We start from the raw sequence: 18,023 nt of genomic DNA on the forward strand, positions 1-18,023 counted from the left end.
TGTCAAGTACCATATGGTACCGCTAGCTAAAACTGCGAAATAAATCACTTTCGTATCAATCCAACACGGACAAAGATGAAAACGAAGGGAATTTAATCCATAATTTTTATCCGTTTTAGTTAGTTTTGTAAACACACAATACAGTTTGATTTAGTTATGTTTTTTTTTTCTTTTAATTACAGTTTTTATTTATTTCAGTTAATGAAAATGTTTGTTTCAATTCCAGTTTTCGTCATTTCGTTAGTTTTTGTTAACGATAATAACCTTGGTGGAAGCTGAACTAAAATGATTCATATCTTCAGTTTAATTTTTGGATTTCACAAATTCAACCCAGGGGCCAGCCTGGACCCTTTGGGGGGCCGGATTTGGCCCCCGGGCCGCATGTTTGACTCCTCTGCTTTAAAACAACCACAGTGGACCAAAGTGCTGTAAAAAAGAATGAATAAAAACCAAAATAAAAGAATAAAATACAAGAATAGATTAAAAGACATAGAACAACCATACCAAAAAAAGTTCATCACAGTTATTTAATGCATTTACTACAGAACTACTGTGTATTTTTAACCCTTTCATGCATAGTGGTCACTCCAGTGGACAGTTGTTCTACAGCTGTTCTCTTGTATATTCATGGATTTAGTTTTTTTAGTTCCATATCAGCTGACACAGTGGACGCTTATGCATCATCGTATAACATGCAATTCATACCATTACTGTTACTTTGCTGTTCTTGATGAACCTGCACTGACATGTTTTAGTGTAAATCAGTAGTTATTTGTCAAACAAAAAGTTTTTTTTTTTTTGCATATTATCTCCATGAAGTGAGCAATAACTAGCATTAGAATATGTGAGAAAGCATCAGATTAGCAGCATTAAAAAGTTTTTATTTCATCGTTTTCATCTCACTTTCTGATATTGGGTTTTAAACACATGTTCCTTTACTTCAAAAATTACTTCATCTTTCATTTAATTCATTCTTGCAACTCCATGAAAAAAAAAAAAAAAAAAAACTAGATCGCTATTTCTTTTTCATGCTTAAAGGGGAATAAAACCACTCAAGAACAAAAAAATCTTGACTAAAGTCCTTATAATTCATGCATGAAAGGGTTAAATGCACACAACCAGAGTGGATGATGAATGTTTTTAATTATTTACCTGATGTCCTCATCGGAGGCGAACAAGATGACCGCCCTGGCGTACCGAGTCTCCAGAAGCAGACGAATGATTTTATCAAAGTCCGAGGGTTTGTGGTCATGTGGGATCTTCAAGGACTGCGCTATACAAATACCACCTGCAACGACACAAACAAAAAGGCAGCAGAGAATTACAAAAAATGTGACAGGATCTTTACTTTCCCAAAGCTTTTAAAAGGCAAAATCTGAAAATAAGATGAAAAGGTTGCGAGTGGCAGTAAAAGAGAGCGTAATTGAAAGAATGCAGCACACTTTCGCTTTACTCTGTCTTCTGTCTGACATTTTATGAAGCCACCGAGACTTTTGTGTGTGAGGAAAATAGCTGAGACACTTCTAACCTGAGATGGAGCTAGTTTCAATAAACCTCACCCATTTCTTTTTTTATATGAACTGTACAGTTTTGTAGAGTTGTCTTCAGTCAATAAACTCCATTAACCTGGATGCAACTGGGACTCCAACCATTTTTTCCCAGTGTCTCAGAATTCACATCTGATTTATTTATTATGACCTCCACCAGGAGCTATTGGGATCACTGTGCGTTTGCGTGTGTGCATGTTTGTTTGTTTGTTAGCAAGATAACTCAAAAAGTTATGGACAGATTTTTATGAAATTTTCAGGAAATGTTGATACTGGCACAAGGAAGAAATGAATCAATTTTGGTGGTGATCAGGGGTGGGGGTGGGGGGGTCACAGGGACCATTGATCTGCCTTGGCGCAGGTCTGCGCTCTCCGAGTGCTTTTCTTGTTTGTTTGTTTGTTTGTTTGTTTGTTTGTTTGTTAGCAACTTTACAAGAAAACTCTTCCACCCATCTTTCCCAAATCTTCCCCACAGATAGGCCTAGGCCCTGGGACCAACCCATTCAATTTTGGGCCAAGTAGGCCAAAGTTCAAGGTCACAGCAAGGTCACAACATCTACAATTTTCCTATCTGTCATCATTGAGATATTTTCCAAAATTCATCAAAAATTCAAAATGACTCCCATTAGCCTCCACTTTGATCCACCTGTAGCTTAGAACAATATCTTGTATCTGACACATAATTGTCCACATCCACTGTGGAATGTGGACTCTGTGGACATTTACATTTAACAGTGAAAATCCCATTTACCACACATTTAAAATTAGAACTCAACAAATATTGATTGGAATTGAATATAATTTGACAGACACATGACTGGGACCAAGCTTCAACTTTTTCTGCTGAATGGAACAACCTGGAAACTGTTGAATTTAAACAGAAATAGTCGATCCACACATGCACACCGTTCAGGGTGGTTTGCGTTCTCTGAACACTTGTTACATTTTTTATTTTTTTACAGGATGAACTATCTATCTATCTATCTATCTATCTATCTATCTATCTATCTATCTATCTATCTATCTATCTATCTATCTATCTATCTATCTATCTATCTATCTATCTATCTATCTATCTATCTATCTATCTATCTATCTATCTATCTATCTATCTATCTATCCTCCCCCCCAAGGATGAAATTCATTGAGCAGAAGTAGGGATTTAAAAACCAGAGGGGGTGGTTGATCTCTCCCACGCCCCCAACAACTCACACCCTGCAGACGTGTATGGTCATGTAAACTGTAAAAAAAATCTGTAATTTAACAGAATTTTCACTGTTTATTTTACAGATTTTTCCTGTATTTTTAAGATACAGGAAAATATTAATGAAATGACAAAAACAGACTGTGATTGTGTGACTGTGTGACATGTCAAATATAAAATAACATGAAAAAACTGTAACTGTGAATAACCATAAAATTTCCATTTTTTAAAAGAAAATTTTTTTTTATCACAGAAAAATACAGTTAAAATACATTTGCAAATGTATCATAATTTCACAAATATTTCTTTTGTATTTATGAGATTAAACTGTAATTTAAAGTTTAATACTGTAAAAAAAATAAAATAAAATAAAATAAAATGAGATAAAATTACTGACAATTAACCGTAAAAGAAGTATTTGTTCTGTCAGTTTAACCAGACTTGTTTGTTAATTGACAAATATTTTGTGTAATTACAGGAGGTTTCACAACAAAAATGTTGAATAAATGTATTTTTGTGAATGTATAACATGTATAAGCACTGATAAACTGTCCAAATACAGTTTTTATCAGTGGATTGTGCAACTGAGTCTCATTGTATATATATATATATATATATATATATATATATATATATATATATATATATATATGGGGCGACACGGTGGTGCAGTGGTTAGCACACGTGCCTCACAGCAAGAAGGTCCTGGGTTCGATTCCAACACCAGTCGACGGGGGGTGGGACCTTTCTGTGTGGAGTTTGCATGTTCTCCCCGTGTCTGCGTGGGTTCTCTCCGGGTACTCCGGCTTCCTCCCACAGTCCAAAAACATGCACTAATAGGTTGATTGGTTAATCTAAATTGCCCATAGGTGTGAATGTGAGAGTGATTGTTTGTCTCTATATGTCAGCCCTGCGATGAACTGGCGACTTGTCCAGGGTGAACCCCGCCTTCGCCCCCTATGTAGCTGGGATAGGCTCCAAGCGACCCCCGTGACCCTAGTGAGGATAAAGCGGGTTCAGAAAATGAATGAATGAATATATATATATATATATATATATATATATATATATATATATATATATATATATATATATATATATATATTTATGTATTTATATTTATAGGTAATTTGATTGTTTTAATACATGTAAATATTCTTTATTAAACATTAAAAAGTAAAAAAAAAAAAAAGAAGCAAAATCTCATGTAAAGTTAGGGCAAAAACTGTATTTTACTTATGGAAAATTACCGTATTTTAATGACATGGTTATTTTCCGTTATTTAACAGTATTTTTTCGGCACTCCTGCTGCCGGAATAATACCATTTTTTTTTACTGTTTTTTTTTTTACAGTGTATAAATGCATGTTTGACCATTAACAGGCAGATTGTCGGCGTAAAATTTTCCCTATTAGTTGTGAAAAAAATGCTAATGTGGAAATAAAAACGAAAACATTTTAGTGGTGTTCGCCTGTATCTGTATTGCTCGTTTCTCATCACCATCATAAAATGGAAAACTCCAAATTAGAGAAGTCCTTGGGCCTGAATTTTCAGCTGATTCAGTGCCCGAAGCCGTTATTTTCATCAGACGTCATTAACATCAAACTCACGCTAGATCTCTCTCTCGCTCAATTAAGTTCGGTCCCTGGTTTTCTTTCTTTTTCTACGCCAGTCTGCTGCCGTTAGCCTATCCTTCACGATGATGTAGGTGATGAACGCCAATTAAACACCTGTATTTCACAACCAATTTTTATGACACCATTATACTTTAATCTGAAGGCTGACAGGGAGTTGTTGCACATAAGAGCCAATCAGTGGAGAAGCAAAAACCCTGCAGAGAAATTCATTTCCATAATGTTTCCCCAGTTATGTTGAATGGAGCCTTATAATTTTTCTACCGCCATCAGATGTGGAGATGTTTGGAATAATTAGTGTCTGTGCAAAGACGAGGACAGAGAGTGGCGTTCGCAAAATGAGCGATGTTGTGATTAGCTTTGACCGACAAAAATATCAGTTTAGTCTAAACCTATAGACGGTGGGTTTTTGGATGAATGTTCAAACACAGATCTGTGACAAACTGAAGTTTTCTTCAGAAGGACTTTTCCTTCATCTGGTGTTTCAGGACGGATGGTTGAAAGTGCTTCTAACACTGAAGGCCATGCCACTCCTTTTGTTTTTCCTGTAGTTCGTCACCTGTTTTGTCTCATTTTACACTGAACATCAGTGCAGTAGTCTGTTCTAAACATATACACTGTATTACCATGAGGGCGGTACACATTACACAGACTGTTAATCTGGAAGAGGTGATTTCTCTCAGACTGCAGTGGAAGCTCAGACTCCCCTAAAATTATGAAAATTAAATGGTTAAATCTGTTCAGTTGTTTTCATTTCATTGACTCCAAATGTGTTAGAACACGTTCATCTCACAGACGAGTTGGTTCAGAATCAGTTTGATCCCAGATCAGTGGACTGGATGTTGTTCACTTCTCCTCCATTCCCGTGTCTGTGTTTTCTCCTCCATCTCTGCTCAGTGCATTTGTCCGTAGACGCTCAGCGTCCATGCACTTCAATGGGACTGAGTGGAACTGGTTTTTTCATTCCCTCTAAACTGGACGCTAATTGGATAAATGCCACCATGTTGTCCCGCCCCCGGACGCTCGGCATCTCTAGAGGTGAATGGAGCTGTGGGCGGAGCTCGGCCGGGCCGGACGCTGAGCTTCCACGTGCTGATTGGAGGATCGGTCGAAAGGCTGAACCCCGTTTGATTGACAGCTGTTTTCAGATCTGCTCCTTCACTGACACAGTTCAGTTTAATACCGTCACACATTCTGCTGTGAAACCAGAGAAACCACTAGGAAATGACTTGTTCATTTCTTGCACTGTAAATAAAACACACTCATTGTACTTCCTTGTTTCAATTTAACATAATTTCAACGTTTTCTTGTTTACTTGGTACGATAAGGTCGCTGACCATTTTCTTAAAAAGGAACAGAGGGACGAGTTTATGTGTAAATAACTTGACTTTTTTTTTTGTAAGCCGACAATGAGCTTCTCCTGTCTGAAAGACGAGCAGCCGCCACTGTAATCTATCTGTCTGCCTGTCTGTCTGCCTGTCTGTCTGCCTGTCTGTCTGTCTGTCTGTCTGCCTGTCTGTCTGCCTGCCTGCCTGCCTGTCTGTCTGCCTGTCTGTCTGCCTGCCTGCCTGCCTGCCTGTCTGTCTGCCTGCCTGTCTGTCTGCCTGTCTGTCTGCCTGTCTGTCTGCCTGCCTGTCTGTCTGTCTGTCTGTCTGCCTGTCTGCCTGTCTGTCTGCCTGTCTGTCTGCCTGTCTGTCTGCCTGCCTGCCTGCCTGTCTGTCTGCCTGCCTGTCTGTCTGCCTGTCTGTCTGCCTGTCTGTCTGCCTGCCTGTCTGCCTGTCTGCCTGTCTGTCTGTCTGTCTGTCTGTCTGTCTGCCTGCCTGCCTGTCTGTCTGTCTATCCATTAGCATTTGCTGTTAATTGAAGCTGTGATATAAAAACTCAACTCAGACATTTTTCTTTAAGCTCAGTCTTTAAGTTTTTCTCAGCAGAGTGACTTTGCGAGAAATGTTTTTTACTGACCTCTTCCCCTCAGCACCACTTTCATCACCATTTCCTCATGCGTGCTGTCAATAAGTTATACGTCCCAGTAGATTGCAATGAACCACCAACTGGGAGCTGAATTTCCGCGCTCAAAGGTTAATATAATCTTCACGGGGAACCTACATTTTTATCCCATTCACTGAACTCAGTAATGTAAAACAACACCTTTGGAAAGTTTATTTTCTTTCACTTTTTTTCTTGTCCTCTGTTGTCTTTCAGTGTTAGTTATTTCTTTTTTGGCTTTTATTCCCAATATCAGTGTTTTTACATGTGTTTGTGCATTGTTGTAAGACAGTTTGTCTGGAAGTCGATCAAAGATAGATAGATAGATAGATAGATAGATAGATAGATAGATAGATAGATAGATAGATAGATAGATAGATAGATAGATAGATAGATAACAATAAAAATTCTGAAAAATGTCACAAACGCAATGAAGTCTTCTTAAGTCCTCCAATAACACACTAAGGTTGAAACGTTCAATTTCAGAGTATAAATAAATAATTTTCAGTGAGACTCAGTTGTCCAATCCACTGATAAAAACTGTATTTGGACAGTTTATCAGTGCTTATACATGTTATACATTCACAAAAATACATTTATTCAACATTTTTGTTGCGAAACCTCCTGTAATTACACAAGATATTTGTCAATTAACAAACAAGTCTGGTTCAACTGACAGAACAAATACTTCTTTTAAGGTTAATTGTCAGTCATTTTATCTCGTTTTTTTTTGTTTTTTTTACAGTATTAAATCTTAAATTAACAGTTTAATCTCATGAATAGAAAAGAAATATTTGTGAAACTATGATACATTTGCAAATGTATTTTAACTGTATTTTTCTGTGAAAAAAGAAATAAATTTCTTTTAAAAAATTGAATTTTTTTTTGGTTATTCACAGTTAAAGTTTTTTCAAATTATTTTAGATTTGACATGTAAAATCACAGTCTATTTTTGGAATTTCATTGATATTTTCCTGTATCTTAAAAATACAGGAAAGATATGTAAAATAAACGGTAAAAACTCTGTTAAATTACAGATTTTTTTTAAGTGCAATTAAAATATGATAAATACATAAAGTGCAATCAGTTTGTAATAGCCCTGGGTCAGTTAGGAAATTAAAAAGCCTGCTTGAACACGAGTGTCTTGAGACGTTTTACATGAATTGATAGGATTAGTGGATCAACAGGTATTCAATATTTTAGATCAATGGGTGCTTTTGGTCGATAGTGGCTGTTTATGGGTTAATTATAACACAAAAACATATTTAATCTAGTTTTTATCTGTGTTGAGTAATCTTCTGAGCAGCGCCTGCAGTGTTTTATAAATAGTAACTCATTGTACTGATATTTATACCTTTGTAATACTATGAAAAAAAGTAACTTCTGACTGTTCCGCCTGAGACGAAGCCCCGTCTGCAGAGGAAAGAATAACTTAATATTAGGCTGAGTTCATTAAATACTAGAACCACATTCTGATCCAGCTGAGCGGGTATGTGAGCTACATTTCCTCTGCTTATGCCCGGAGAAGGATTTCACTGAAGGTCTTCAAAGTCCTCCGAGTCTGTGATTTGACAGAGTGTCAATATGAGCACCTGTAGGAGCAGTGATAACAGGATGTCTTACACATCTGTATACCTGAGAGACGTGAATACACAGCAAATATGGAAAGTCCTGAAACTGCCACTGTAACGCAGAGGTAATATACGGAGCTTATGACTGCAGCGTTAGCGTCAGTGTCTACCATCCCAGCTGGAAACCAGTGGACAAACGCATCACCTTCTGTTTCTCACCAACTATTATCAAGTTCTGCCGAAGCACTTCACCTCCATGTTCTGCTGTGGAGCAGCTAACAAGTAAATAAGAAAAAGACAGAACAGTTTTAACATTATGACAGTATTTTTCTGTCTATTTTTGAGTCTCACACTGTAAAAAAAATCTGTAATTTAACAGAATTTTCACTGTTTATTTTACAGATTTTTCCTGTATTTTTAAGATACAGGAAAATATCAGTGAAATGACAAAAATAGACTGTGATTTTACATGTCAAATCTAAAATGACATGAAAAAACTGTAACTGTGAATAACCATAAAATGTCCATTTTTTAAAAGAATTTTTTTTCTTTTTTCACAGAAAAATACAGTTAAAATACATTTGCAAATGTATCGTCATTTCACAAATATTTATTTTCTATTCATGAGATTAAACTGTTCATTTAAAGTTTAATACTGTAAAAAATAAATAATAATAATAAAATTAGATACAATTACTGACAATTAAGTGTAAAAAGTATTTGTTCTGTAAGTTGAACCAGACTTGTTTGTTAATTGACAAATATCTTGTGTAATTACGGGAGGTTTCACAACAAAATGTTGAATAAATGTATTTTTGTGAATGTATAACATGTATAAGCACTGATTAACTGTCCAAATACAGTTTTTATCAGTGGATTGGACAACTGAGTCTCATTGAAAATTATTTATATATATATATTTATCGGTAATTTGATTGTTTTAATACATGAAAATATTCTTTATTAATGTTGCGGGGTTCTTTCCCACACTGCTCAAAAATTATAACACCACAGGTGTAGTTGAAAGTGCAAAAAAATGGTGGTAGTTTATTTTGCCATCGGCCTCCCAAAGTGCAGTGCAATATTTACAAGTGAAGTCAAAAAATGGAAAAAACAAAAAAAAACACTATTTACAAATTTACAAAGCACAAGAAAAAAAAATGCATCTGAACAGAGTTCTCCAATAACTCACCAAAAATGTCACAAAAAAATCTCACAAAGGTTCAGAATAAACAGCACAGTTCCCAGCTCTACAACTCAGAGAAGACTGACCACCAGGGCTTCAGCAGCCGCCTTTTAAACTCTAAGCCCCTCCTTCTCGGCCGGTCAAATAAAGACTTTTTTAACAAAACATATTTTTAACAGTGTTTTTAAACGTAATTATTCACAACCGAAATAAACATACAACACTTTCAACAACATTCAAAAGTGTCTCTGAGTTCATTTAACTGTGTACTCAATGGTTTAAATATTATTGACATGTCTGTGTCTGTGAAGCTGTCTGTGAACATAGATGAAGGAACATGGGATACTGTTTGGTCTTTGGCAAAAAAGATTTCGATTTGCACTCAGACAAGAGCAATACAACTTAAAATTTTACATAGATTACATATATCCCCTCACCGCAGACATCTCTTCAACCGCTCTCTTTCCCCTTTGTGTCTCAAGTGTAAAACTGATGTGGGAACCTTAACTCATTGTTATTGGTCTTGCCACAAATTGCAAAAATATTGGGCTGAAATTGTATGTGAAATGGAAATAATTTTTCATACTGATATAGAAATGGACCCCATGTCCTTGATCCTGGGTCTTCCAAGTAAAACTGTGAAAACAACAGTTGGTAAAAGACTGGATAATGTTCTAACATTTGCAGCAAGGAAAAATATTCTCTTGCAGTGGGTCAGTGACAAGATTCCTTCTGTCTGTGGTTGGCGTAAAATAATTTTGGAACTGATCCCCTTAGAATATTTGACCAACATCATACATAACAGCGCAGATCAGTTCTCCAGAGTATGGCGGCCATTTTTGGACTATATTGGACCAGACTGTTCATCTACCCTCTTAAAAGGTCTGTTGTGAACTTCAGTTATATTTACAAATATGACTCCCATACATTGTAAGTCTGACCTACCACCTACTGTATCAAGCTATGTTTTTGTGTTTTGTTTTTTTTTTTTTTATGCAAGAGCTGTAGTGTATGTTATGTTTTGTTTTGTGTCTAGTATTTGGAAGACACTGTTTTGTTGAATGGACTACAAAAAAAAAAACTGCAATAAAAACAATGAAAAAAAAAAAAAAAAAACATACAACACTTCATAATTCAATAGATTTTCCAAGTAATTACCTGACCCAAATACCTCCTTCCTTGAAATAAAAAATACAGAAAAACAAAAACATTACATAATTAAGTCACATAACTTGAAAACTGCACGAGATTTCCCCTATAATATTGCCCCGGAAATGACCCCTCGTTCTTTTTCCCCTTGAATGACGTGGCGGACATGACAGAACGCCAAGACAACACGGACCCAGGTAAGTGCTTGAAACTGTTGTAGATATGTACGCAATTACTTGAAAAATGGTGCCGAGCGTGCACCCTCGGTTGCGCTATAGTTTGGACGGGGAAGAGTGTGAGTGGCGAACTGATGAATGAGTGCAAACACGGACGGGGACAGACTGTCTGACATGAGTGTGTGTGTGCGCGTGCCTGTATGTGTGTGCGTGTGCTAAGCACGTAGCAGGAGACAGCAGACTCAGTGACAGGGTCGCTCCGTCACAATTAAACACAATGCACGTTGCGACCCCATTTGAATTCCAGGCGACCCCACCAAGGTTATTATCGTTAACGAAAACGAACGAAATGACGAAAACTAAAATTGAAAAAACATTTTCGTTAACTGAAATAAATAAAAACTCTAATTAAAAGAAAAAAACGATAACTAACTGAAACTGTATTGTGAGCTTACAAAACTAACTAAAACGTATAAAAATTATGGATACAATTCCCTTCGTTTTCGTCTTTGTCGATGTCGGATTGATATGAAATTAATTTATTCCACCCCAGCAGTTTGAGCTGCAGCACCATACGACACTTCCCAGTCTGAAGCTGGGACACAGCAGCACAGTCCTGTCTGGGGTTTACTGTAGTGACACATGGGTCGGGTTTTTTTTTTTTTTTTTTTTGGCGTACCGTGTGTGTGCGCGTGAGTGACAGAGACAGAGCAGAGCTAAATGACAGAGTCAGACAGGACTAGCATCCAGGTTAAAACTGGAGAGTTTATCACCATGAAAAGGCCTTCCAAGCCCTGAACTGCACAGTTTAGAAGAGGAGAAAAGAGGAGGATGAAAACTAATCCAATTACAGGGTATGGAACCTGTTAGAATGTTCAAAAACGTTTGATGTTACTAGCTACAGCTAGCTGAACTGAACTGAAGCAAAGTTGGCTAATAATGGAACTGGAGATGATTAAGATATGAGAGATCTGCTAAGGTGTGTGTTTACTGATGAGGAACTGGGTTAGATATGTTTATAAGTGGTTTATATATGTTTCTGTCTGCTTTAACTGCTGGTTAGCTGGTTTATAATAGGTTCCTATCTGCTTTAACTGCTGGTTAGCTGGTTACCTCCGCCAAGGAGGTTATGTTTTTGCCAGGGTTTGTTTGTTTGTCTGTCTGTTTGTTTGTCTGTCCGTTAGTGTGCAACATAACTCAAAAAGTTATTGACAGATTTGGATGAAATTTTCAGGGTTTGTTGGAAATGGGATAAGGAAGAAATGATTAAATTTTGGTGGTGATCGGGGGGGGGGGGGGGGGGGGGGGGGCACTGATCAGTCTTGGCGGAGGTCTGCGCTCTCAGAGTGCTTCTAGTTTATATATGTTTCTATCTGCTTTAACTGCTGGTTAGCTGGTTTATACATGTTTCTATCTGCTTTAACTGCTGGTTAGCTGGTTTACATATGTTTCTATCTGCTTTAACTGCTGGTTAGCTGGTTTATATATGTTTCTATCTGCTTTAACTGCTGGTTAGCTGGTTTATACATGTTTCTATCTGCTTTAACTGCTGGTTAGCTGGTTTATACATGTTTCTATCTGCTTTAACTGCTGGTTAGCTGGTTTATATATGTTTCTATCTGCTTTAACTGCTGGTTAGCTGGTTTATATATGTTTCTATCTGCTTTAACTGCTGGTTAGCTGGTTTATATATGTTTCTATCTGCTTTAACTGCTGGTTAGCTGGTTTATATATGTTTGTATCTGGTTTAACTGCTGGCTGCATTGTGCATCTCCTCTCATGCTTTGCACATCTTCGCATTGTTTCACGTAAGTGACGTTGTGTATGGATTGCACCCCCCCTCAACCTGCTATAGGGAATTTATACATTGTACGGTACATTGTGTCTCTGCTCAGTCCATGAGCCGCCCTAACCCCCTAACCCCCCCAAATAAAGTGTCCAGGGTAACCCATATCCGCGCCTCACTAATTTCTTTGAATAGGATGATGAGGAAGATAAAATATATGAAATAACTAAAACTAATACTAAAACTAAACTAAACTAAAACTAAGCATTCAGAAAAAAACGATAACTAATAAAAACTAACAAACCTGCTCTAAAAACTAATTAAAACTAACTGAATAAGAGAAAAAAAAGTCCAAACTAATTAAAACTAAACTATAATTAAAAATCCAAAACTACTATAACCTTGGACCCCACATGGGATCCCGACCCCAAGGTTGAAAAACTCTGGTGAAACAGTACTTACAGCTGCAATTTTTTTCCAATTGCTCCACTGGAATCATTAAGTTAATATAAAAAATAACTGACTGTGAAGGTCTGAAGGGTAAACAGAAGTTGTGTGTTGATAAATAGCCATCATTGCACTGGTAGCATCATCAAATGTGACCTCCTTGTTAAAACTGTTGAATGACATGAACTCAAATGTCACAATAATATCATAAATAATTGAGGACACTTAACGCCAAAAAAAAAAGGAAAGAAAAGAAAAGAAAAAAAAGGAAAAAAGAAATGTGATCCGGTGGTGTCTTTTAGGCAAGTCAAGATCTGATTTGCTTTTGCTTTGACCTGATGTGATTTATCAACCATAATTAGTCGTCCAATTAGAAGGAATCCTAAAGGCGGTCACAGCCAAAGGGTAGAGGAAGGCACAGAATAAATGAAAGGAAACACACACAAGTGGGACACATGACATACAGCAATTAGCATCAGTGATGTAATGATCGCCGGATTTAAACGTTTCAATCTTGCCTGTAAGTGAGTGATAAACAGTTTACGTTCGCTAGTGGGAAATACTGACTGAGGCTGATTAATCATGTTTCATTGGCAGGAAGAACGCGTTTCTAAGGAGAGGTGTATGACGTCTCGACCCTGACGAATGAGGACCTTTTTAAAATCGATTCTACTTGAAGGTTTATTACACAGGTGTCAAACATGCGGCCTGGGGGCCAAATCCGGCCCACTAAAGGGTCCAATCCGGCCCCTGGGATGAATTTATGAAATGCAAAAGTTCCACTGAAGATATTAACAGTCAAGGATGTTAAAAGGATTTTAGCTCAATTCAATCTAAAGTGGGTCAGACCAGTAAAATACTGTCATAATAACCTAGAAATAATGAAAACTGCAAATTATTCTCTTTTACTGTAAAAAAAAAAAAAAAAAAAAAAAAAAAAACTGGTAAATTATACAAAAACGCTTGCATTTACAGACTAGCCTTTTACAAAAAAGGAAATAACCTGAACAAACATGAACAACCTTAAATGTCTTAATAGAAGTACACTGTAAAAAAAATCTGTAATTTAACAGAATTTTCACTGTTTATTTTACAGATTTTTTCCTGTATTTTTCAGATACAGGAAAATATCAATGAAATAACAAAAACAGACTGTGATTTTACATGTCAAATGGAAAATAACACGAGAAAACTGTAACTGTGAATAACCTTAAAATTTCCATTTTTTTGAAAGAAATTTATTTCTTTTTTCACAGAAAAATACAGTTAAAATACATTTGCAAATGTATCGTAATTTCACAAATATTTCTTTTCTATTTATGAGATTAAAGTGTTAATTTAAAGTTTAATAGTGTAAAAAAAATAAATAAATAAACTAGATAAAATTACTGACAATTAACCGTATAGGAAGTATTTGTTCTGTCTGTTCTGTTTGTTAATTGACAAATATCTTGTGTAATTACAGGAGGTTTCACAACAAAAAAGTTGAATAAATGTATTTTTGTGAATGTATAACATGTATAAGCACTGATAAACTGTCCAAATACAGTTTTTATCAGTGGATTGGACAACTGAGTCTCACTGAAAATTATTTGATAAAACAATCAAATTACCTATAGATAGATAGATAGATAGATAGATAGATAGATAGATAGATAGATAGATAGATAGATAGATAGATAGATAGATAGATAGATAGATAGTTTTCAATGAGACTCAGTTGTCCAATCCACTGATAAAAAACTGTATTTGGACAGTTTATCAGTGCTTATACATGTTATAAATTCACAAAAATACATTTATTCAACATTTTTGTTGTGAAACCTCCTGTAATTACACAAGATATTTGTCAATTAACAAACAAGTCTGGTTCAACTGACAGAACAAATACTTCTTTAATGGTTAATTGTCAGTAATTTTATCTCGTTTTTATTATTATTATTATTATTATTATTATTATTATTATTATTATTATTATTATTATTATTATTATTATTATTTCACAGTATCAAACTTTAAATTAACAGTTTAATCTCATAAATAGAAAAGAAATATTTGTGAAATTATGATACATTTGCAAATGTATTTTTACTGTATTTTTCTGTGAAAAAAGAAAAAAATTCTTTTAAAAAATGGAAATTTTACGTTTATTCACAGTTACAGTTTTTTCGTGTTATTTTACATTTGACATGTAAAATCACTACAGTCTATTTTTGTTATTTCACTGATATTTTCCTGTATCTTAAAAACGCAGGAAAAATCTGTAAAATAAACAGTGAAAATTCTGTTAAATTACAGATTTTTTTTACAGTGTAGACCCTGAACTAACATGACGTTGACCCCCTGGTTTATGAACTGCTTACTAGATCCACTCCTTCCTCGAACCGTCCTGAACTCCTCAGTAAAGGTAAATTTGTTAAGACAGAACAGAGGCAGAATTATAAGGCTGTGGTGAAACTCGCGGTGAAGTGAGAGACAAACATTAAGTTGATAGACAACCTTCCTTAATTGGGTTCTTTTCGCAGTGCTTGTTGATATAGTACCTCATCATGGTGCGATGTTCTGTGAAAATAAATTCCTGTGACTTGAAATGCTCTTAAAGCTCTCTCCTCCCACCAGGGGTTGGAAACCACGACCACGATCTGCATTTAAAGATATATAGCACATATATATGGTGAGGGGAAAACATCACGGGAGCATGAAAAACAGAGGAAAGAAAACAAGCCAAACCTACGGAGAATATAAAAATAAGTCTGGTTTTTACTAAAGCGGATCTGCCTTAGACCGTGTCTCCATGAGCCTTCGCATTTTTCAGTTTCCAATCGTGGTAAAATCCTGTTACTTGTATTTTTTTTTTTTTTTAAACTGATTTGAAACCCAGAACATCCCTGCCAACAGCACTCAGCAGCATAAAAATAAAGTCAGTGCTTCTCGAATGAATTTTTTTTAGCAATTTTATATTTTTTAAAATGACTTTGTACCTTTTTTTTTTAAATACACTGTAAAAAAAAAAAAAAAAAAAAAGGTAATATTCCGGCAGCAGGGGTGCCGAAAAAATACTGTAAAATCAGAAATGCAAAAATGCACCATTATAAATAATACGCTTTTACATTGCACTTTAGTTTTAGTACCAGCTTTACTCATGTCAGTATCTGCATAATGCTTCTTCCATTATTCCATATTAGAAATGAACTATAAACAGCATTTTATCCCCATGTTGCAACATTTGTGTCTATGACGTCAGCTTTGACCCAGTAATTCACTTAATTACCTCTGCCAAGGAGGTTATGTTTTTGCCAGGGTTTGTTTGTTTGTTTGTTTGTTTGTTTGTTTGTTTGTCTGTCCGTTAGTGTGCAACATAACTCAAAAAGTTATGGACAGATTTGGATGAAATTTTCAGGGTTTTTTGGAAATGGGATAAGGAAGAAATTATTAAATTTTGGTGGTGATCGGGGGTGGGGGGGCCCACGGGGGGGGGGGGGCACTGATCAGCCTTGGCGGAGGTCTGCGCTCTCCAAGTGCTTCTAGTTTACTTAATGTCTTCATGTTACACATCATTTTGTGGAACAGGAAACATCAGTTGGAATAGTACGCATAATATTACTAAAAGGCAAACACTTTCGCTTGTATAAATACACTGTTAAAAAAAAAAAAAAACATTAAAAAAAAAAAAAGTAATATTCCGGCAGCTCGGGCACCGAAAAATTACTGTTAAATAATGGAAAATAACCATCTCATAAAAATACAGTAATTTTCCATAATTTAAATACAGCTTTTTGCCCTAACTTTACATGAGATTTTGCTTCTTTTTTTTTTTCACTTTTTAATGTTTATTAAAGAATATTTACATGTATTAAAACACTCAAATTACCTATAAATACATATATAAATAATTTTAAAATCAGACTCAGTTGTCCAATCCACTGATAAAAACTGTATTTGGACAGTTTATCAGTGCTTATACATGTTATACATTCACAAAAATACATTTATTCAACATTTTTGTTGTGAAACCTCCTGTAATTACACAAGATATTTGTCAATTAACAAACAAGTCTGGTTCAACTGACAGAACAAATACTTCTTTAATGGTTAATTGTCAGTAATTTTATCTTGTTGTTTTATTATTATTATTATTATTATTATTATTATTATTATTATTATTATTATTTCACAGTATCAAACTTTAAATTAACAGTTTAATCTCATAAATAGAAAAGAAATATTTGTGAAATTATGATATATTTGCAAATGTATTTTAACTGAAATACAGAAGTCTGGTTCAACTGACAGAACTAATACTTCTTTTAGGCTTAATTGTCAGTAATTTTATCTTGTTTTATTTATTTATTTATTTATTTATTTTACAGTATGAAACTTTAAATTAACAGTTTAATCTCATAAATAGAAAAGAAATATTTTTGAAATTACGATACATTTGCAAATGTATTTTAACTGCATTTTTCTGTGAAAAAAAAAAAATTCTTTTAAAAAATGGAATTTTTTTGGTTTTTCACAGTTACTGTTTTTTGTGTTATTTTACATGTGACGTGTAAAATCACAGTCTGTTTTTGTCATTTCATTGATATTTTCCTGTATCTTAAAAATACAGGAAAAATCTGTAAAATAAACAGTGAAAATTCTGTTAAATTACAGATTTTTTTTACAGTGTATAATTCTCAGTGGAGAGACTTATAATTGCAAATTTAATTTGGTAAGTAAAACTAATTACTTATTAGATCCAGGGATTCCACTTTTCACCGATAACACTTCTGTGCATGTTTGTAACCAAATAACGTACTTCATGCAAACCAAGGTCAAGAAGGGGTGAGTTTTCTTCCATCTGTTCAAACTCTGTTGGAGCCTTCATAATATATTGCCACTGCTCCTCATTTCACATTCGATTGGAAAACTGCAGTACGCTATATCAAATATATGTACAAGGAACAGATTTGGTGTGGGCTCATTTTATTCAACAAATGAATAAAACATTTGGCGCTGACTGAATATGCAATGGTCAACACCCTGATAATCCCACCACAGCTCCCACTAGATTTACATCCGTCTGCAGCACGACTAAATTATCTTCATGCCTGCACATAATATGAAAGAGTTTCACAGTAAATAAAATATTAAACAGAGGTGAGAGAATTTATTTGGAATATTTGTAGGATATGTGATCCAACAGCAGCGACCATAGAGGAGCACGTTTTCAACGGAAGAAGGAGTTTAAAAAGGAAACAGTCACTGTGTTTGTTTGTTTCTTTGTTTGTTTGTTTCTTTCTCCCTCCCTTTTTCTTTCTTTCTTTTTTCTTTCTTTCTTTCTCTCTCCCTCCCT

The 18,023-nt window shown here is 35.1% G+C and overlaps 1 pseudogene; it reads right to left on the minus strand.

Moving 5' to 3' along the window:
- LOC115419774 (metabotropic glutamate receptor 7-like) overlaps positions 1 to 18,023 on the minus strand; it is a 598,752-nt pseudogene that overhangs the window by 270,745 nt on the left and 309,984 nt on the right.

Source organism: Sphaeramia orbicularis, chromosome 5 (assembly GCF_902148855.1).
Source record: "Sphaeramia orbicularis chromosome 5, fSphaOr1.1, whole genome shotgun sequence".
NCBI classification, from domain to species: domain Eukaryota; kingdom Metazoa; phylum Chordata; class Actinopteri; order Kurtiformes; family Apogonidae; genus Sphaeramia; species Sphaeramia orbicularis.